Below are 6074 nucleotides of genomic sequence, written 5' to 3'. Positions count from 1 at the left end.
GCCCTCAGTTCTAACCTCCTTATTGATCAGTCAGGATGCTTTAGTAGAATCCAAGCATGATTTAGGCAAAATCACAAAGTGACATTTGTATATTTTCATACATAAAATCAATTCTATCTTTGCCAAATGTTTAATAAATTGTTGCCTTCTTGTCTAGAAGCAGGTGTAAATAAATGTTTTAGCCATTTTGCTCCATCAATTCCAAATCATTGAGGACTACCTCGCCAATCCCCTGTTGGTGAATTACAGCCACTTCCAGCACAATAGCATTAATAGGAAGTGGACATGCTCTCTGTAGACTACCTTTGACCTAGTTTTGAGCTTCCTACAGAACTGAAGGCTGTACATTTCTAAAAATGACAACGTGTTCACTTTCTGTTTCGGTCAGAAATAATAAAAGAGTAATACCCAGCTAAAAGAGACATGGTCTACCACTGTCAGCTGACAAAAAAACCCAGCACATACACAGACTATACTATAATCACTGAATGCCGAGACATTAAAAAGTACTTCATATCACTTCCCTTGAGAGTCGCAACCTCAGCTGGATTATTGTCATTGGTGATTTGACAGCAGATTAGTGGATCTATCAGTGACTTCCTGTATGTGGTATCTTGCCAAAATATCACCCACATTAACCCTGACTCCTTCACATACAGATCTGTAATAGTCAACATAAAAAATATTAAAATTATTCTACAGTGATGAGGAAGAACAGAGGAATCCCCCTTTTATACTGTACAAATCATATGTAGACTTTTGTCAGAGAGGAGAGCCTTTAATAAAATAGTTTTTGTCAGAGATGTGTATAGGGCGCAAGTCACACGGGGCACCTCCAAGTGTTCAGGGTTTAGCACAACAGCTCAGACCTCCTGCACTCTTTCATCTGCTTGTTTCAACATCCCTCTTACCCCTCCACCCGTCTCCACTGCTCTCGCTTAAACAAATCTTCTTGTTTCTGACAACTGTCGAACTCTTAAATAAATCCTGCCCCATGTGAGATCTCTGCCATTCCCTCCTGACCCAGACAATACCTCTCAGAATGCAAACACACACACACACACAATGTTGCACTGCTATCGTATATCTTCTTGAGGGCTCTCATTGGCATATGAATTCCCTGGCCCCTTATACAATCCTAAATGCCTACGCCTAACCTGAACCTAAATCTAACACTAAAAGAGTGTCAACCCTGAAACAGCTCTTTGAATAGTGAAGCGCAGCCAAAATCTCCTCACTTTCCAAAAATGTCCTCTCTCTGTAAGGTCTACATAATGGTCCTCACAGAGATATAAGTACAAGTACACACACACATCCATGCAAAGACCTCCGGGTCAGTTCTGTGACCTATCAAGTTTTTGACCTGTGTGGGTGAAACAGTCAAAGTCCTTGTAGACCCAGATGTCCTTTCGGCTTTTAAAACCGCAGTCTCTCCTTCACTTCCTTTTCTCCTCCTCTCTTCCTCGCTCGCTCTCCTTTCCCTCCAGTCCCTCTGGAGACTCAGTGATAACCAGGGTAGACGGGAGGAGGAAGGGAGCGGAGGAAAGTGGGGTGGAGGGAGGGGGAGGCGGGGGGTGGGAGGTAGTTGTGATGTCCCGACTCAGGGATATTTAATCCTCTCGGTGAGGGGCGAGCGTCTCTCTCCCTCTGTTTGGCTTTGGGAGATCAAAGAAGCGGTTCAGATCCTGGTGAGATCGCTCGCACTCTCCTCCTGAGTGAACCAGAGTCTCTCACACACACACACACACATGCAGACACACACACACATACATGCAGACACACACACACATACGCTGAAGTGCTTGGGGTGACTGGCGAGGATGTCGCTGGTGGTGGTAATGAGGCAGAGACTGATGGGACTTTATGCAGTGTCCTCAACCACCAGTATGAGAGCACACTCCAAATAAAATCCAATCTGTGTGCAGAAGGGAAATGAGGGGAGAAGAAGCCGCACACTCAGGTTAATTTTAGTTCAGTCTCTATAGAGTTTCACAAGTTCAAAAGTTAACGTCTTGCTTGAAGAATCTTTGTACTCCGGTGGACTCACAGTCTTCTTCAGTGTGTAAGAAAACAAACACACCTGGGGTTACAGTCACTGTTGTGTAATTTCCAATCATCGACAGTCTGAGAACCCACCAGATGCACTTTTCGTTTCAGGGTACACTGTTGGCTTTAGGCCATGGCTATAATGCTCATGTGGATACATTTGAAAAACCACAAATCCTTTTTTTCTAGTTCGGCCGTCCACCCACACTAAATTAATAATTCATCCCTCAGAAACAGATTATTTAAAACATGCTCCCCTAAAATGATGAGGTCTGAGAACTCTGGTCTCATATCACGAGTGTGGCATGTTTTCAGCCATCTTGTTGTCACATGGTCAACTGCAATCAATGTAATCACAACATCAGTTTGATCTTGGGAGGTGACCTCTGTAGAATGTCCTTCTGTCTTTCTGCTCTCCTCTATCGTTTATTGGCTATATCTACTGTCATATATTAATTCATTGCTGCTCCAGAAAGAAAGAAATGGCACAAGCTGCTGGACACAGGCTGATATTGTTGTTATTTCTCATTTCAAAGTGGATGATGAGCTGAAAGTTTGAAAAAGATGTTGGAATTCCAAGTAAATCCAAGGGATATACACATCTGTTTTATCGTAAGGTCTTGTTAGCGGAGATATGGTTGTAGCGATGTGAAAGGCCAATTCTGAGATTGATTGCTGCTGGAAATGTGTTAAACTGGACACGTTACAAGGACGTATGTTCTCTGATAAAGTCAATTCTCTTTGGTGGAGCTTGTGTTCCCAACAAACAACTTTGACAAAACCACAGTCTCACAGAGACAATGTTACACAGGCAAGTTTTGTGGTCCGAGCTAATAGCTGAGAAGTTGAAACCCCATTCAGAGGGAGAGTTTATAAAGGAGCCTTGTTACCATGGCAGAGCAGCTCGAAACGAATGAAGTAAAATTGGGAAGAATCGTTTTTAGTGCAGATCACAGAAAAGATCCAGAAAAAGATTTTCTTTTCTCTTTTTTAAACAGACATATTTTCAAATGTTACCCTTTTACCAGAGAATAAAGCGTGGTCAGTGATGAAAGCAATTAGACACATTTAGGGAACTGATATTTCTGAGTGTGAAATTTGTTGCAGATCCAAATAAAAATCAGCATTTAGTGAATTTAAACTGTTGGGCCTTGGCTGATGTATGAGAGCCATTCCAGTTTATACAAACATATTGAATCACTGGAGATATGAAGAATAAATTGCTGTCTCTGCAACCCATGAACTGCACTGCCAAAGGTGATGATTTGTTTGAGCAAGTTGTTTAGGCTAAAACCAGGTGTGAGTAGCATCACCACTACTATTTGACACCTCCTCAGAGGTTGTGTTCATTACCTAAGTGGGGCCCTTTACAGGAAAAAGGTTCCCCACCCTGGACCTATAACATCAGATTCTATTCCTGGAAATTCATGCAGACTTGGCTCAGATTTAAACATGTTAAACAACTCTGTGAATTTGTTCATCGTAGCGCTTTATTGTTGGACGCAATGTTTTTCCTAATTCCTAAAATGAATTTCAGACCCACTGCAGTAGAACTCTTTGCCAAGTGTTTATAATATTACTTAAAAGATATCCTCTGAGTCATGAAGTGAGTACATTTCAGCGCTTTCTGTTTCATAACCCTGGAGGAGTTTGTTAACAGTGGGAGCTGTAAACTGTATAGCAGGCGATAACAAAAGTGATGATTCCAATGTTTCCTTTCTGTTTGTGTTTTAATTTTATACCAATCCCCTGAAACACACACACACACACACACTCATACAACACACTCACACTCATGCACGTACACACACAAATGTAAACCCACGGCTCCCCTGCCACTCGGCTTCTGAGGTTTGCAGGTCTCTGATAGGAAGCCTCTGAAATGGAAAAAAGATAAGAGTAAATAAACAAATAAATACAATAAAAATGAATTTGTGCTGGTTCAGTGCACACAGGGGGAGCGGGGGAGAGGGAGGTGCAGGGAGTGCGCTCGGCGAGGCCCGACGACGAATCCCACAAAGATGCATTCTCAATAAAAGCAAAGCAAGGTAAATAGCTAAGTGAATTCAAGCAAGTTCCATTTATTCAGTGGAATCTGTTGAGACTTTGCACTGAGAGAGACCATTTGGCTCTCTAACAATGGAGCTATCAGTTACTGTCTCTGTTCCCTCGATATGATCTCCGACCATTTTACGCAACTGAATTGCTCCAAAAGACACATTTTATTTCCATCACAATAACTTCATTTTGGTGTTGTCAGCTAATTCTCAGTGGCACGGCAATCTTTCTTTCAGCCCCTGCCGATACCTTCACGGAGGAAGCCGCGCTAAACCAAATTTTCTGCGTTGCCCATCTGCCTTTAAAGCAACGCTACAGGCTTTGATGTGCACCCACACCAACACGCCACTCCAGCAGCCTTTCTTCTCAGATGTTGCTTAATTACACTATCATAGTCAGTTAATTACCTTATCAGGGCTGCATAATCCCATGGTCAGTGTCTGAACACCACGTATCAAAGCAAAGCAAGTCTCTTTCATGTGCTTTTATTTTGGTCATGATTAGTGGATTCAGTGGTTTTGGGGTTGCAGATGAAGTTGGCTATTTTTACTTACAATTATTGTCTTGAGAAGCAAATAGAAATAGGTGTTTGTTTTATTTTGTTTATTTAGTGCAGTGGTGCACTGATAATTCTAATTGTTCCCCAGGAGGATTCATCTTGTGTCATAGAAGTAATGAAAACAAAACAATGCTAAGAGTTATACCACAGTTGTGTCTTCATTTAAATACAGAACCAGAGCTGGCAAGCCTAGTTTAGCATAAAGAGTGGAAAGAAGTATGAGGAAATCTAGCCTGGCTCATCCAAAATTCAAAAATATGGATACAGCACCTTTGCTCAATATTTAAATAAAGGCCATACACACAATCCAAAAAATGACAAATTGCACATGTATGAACAACAGTTTTGTGGCCAGCACTTCAGAATAGTAAAATCTGACTGAAGAAACATTGAAATGCCATCGCACAGAAGTGTTGAATCTAAGATGACACCACACATTGGAACCAAATTGAAAGCACTAAATGGTTTATTTTGACTAAATGTTGGATTTTCAGCCATAACTGACATTAAATCCATATTGATTCACATTATCTAAAAAGTTGGTCTGCAGCTAAATTGTAGTTGATTATATTTTTAAACAATGTTAGTTAAAGAACCAAGGCCCCCCTGAGACAATAAAGGAGAGGTACAAACTACATAAGGATAAGTTGGTGGCAGAGAAATCCCAATCAAAATCTAAACATACAACTTATCTAATGAATATAATTATAATGCCTAAACTAAGTCATTTTACCTAGTCTGTACATTTATGTTCATTTTCTAACTTATGTGATTGCACATTACATGTGATTGTTAACATCAGCACCAAGGTCCTTATGAAACCACATGTAAATTCACTGGATCCAAAATTGTATCTGGATCTGCACCACTCATTAATATCAGTCCCCATAATATACCAGATTTTTTTCATCATGCCCATGAATTATTCTGAGAAATTAACAAAAATGTTAAAAATGTTCTATTTCACAATGTTGAAGAAATGTGTATTTCATTCTCCTATCAACTTTGGAGGTAATTAGAGACCATTAGTTTTTGCTTTTTCTTGCTTACAAACCAACAAAAGGACAGACCAGGGTTTAAAACATAACCTCCTTGGCAGCACTAATAAGAAACAACCTGAACACAGTCACTGCACCTTCTGTTTTCAGTAAAGAAACAACTTTGTATAACAACAAAATGTTATTTTTCATTTTGTGACTGAGCTTTACAGCTGCTTCCAGATTTTATGTTAATCTAGCTAACTCTTCTAGCTCTGTGACACCCAGGCATGGGATTTATGTCAATCTTTGTATCTCGGAAAGAAAGTCTGTGTCTGCAGAGAAGCATACAAAATGATTTATAGGTTAATAATCGAAAAGTAATGTCAGTCCTCACATCCTAATCTTGTATGTTGAAAATCGTGGAGCGACTG

Source organism: Paralichthys olivaceus, chromosome 9 (assembly GCF_024713975.1).
Source record: "Paralichthys olivaceus isolate ysfri-2021 chromosome 9, ASM2471397v2, whole genome shotgun sequence".
NCBI classification, from domain to species: domain Eukaryota; kingdom Metazoa; phylum Chordata; class Actinopteri; order Pleuronectiformes; family Paralichthyidae; genus Paralichthys; species Paralichthys olivaceus.
This window is presented reverse-complemented; position numbering follows the sequence as displayed.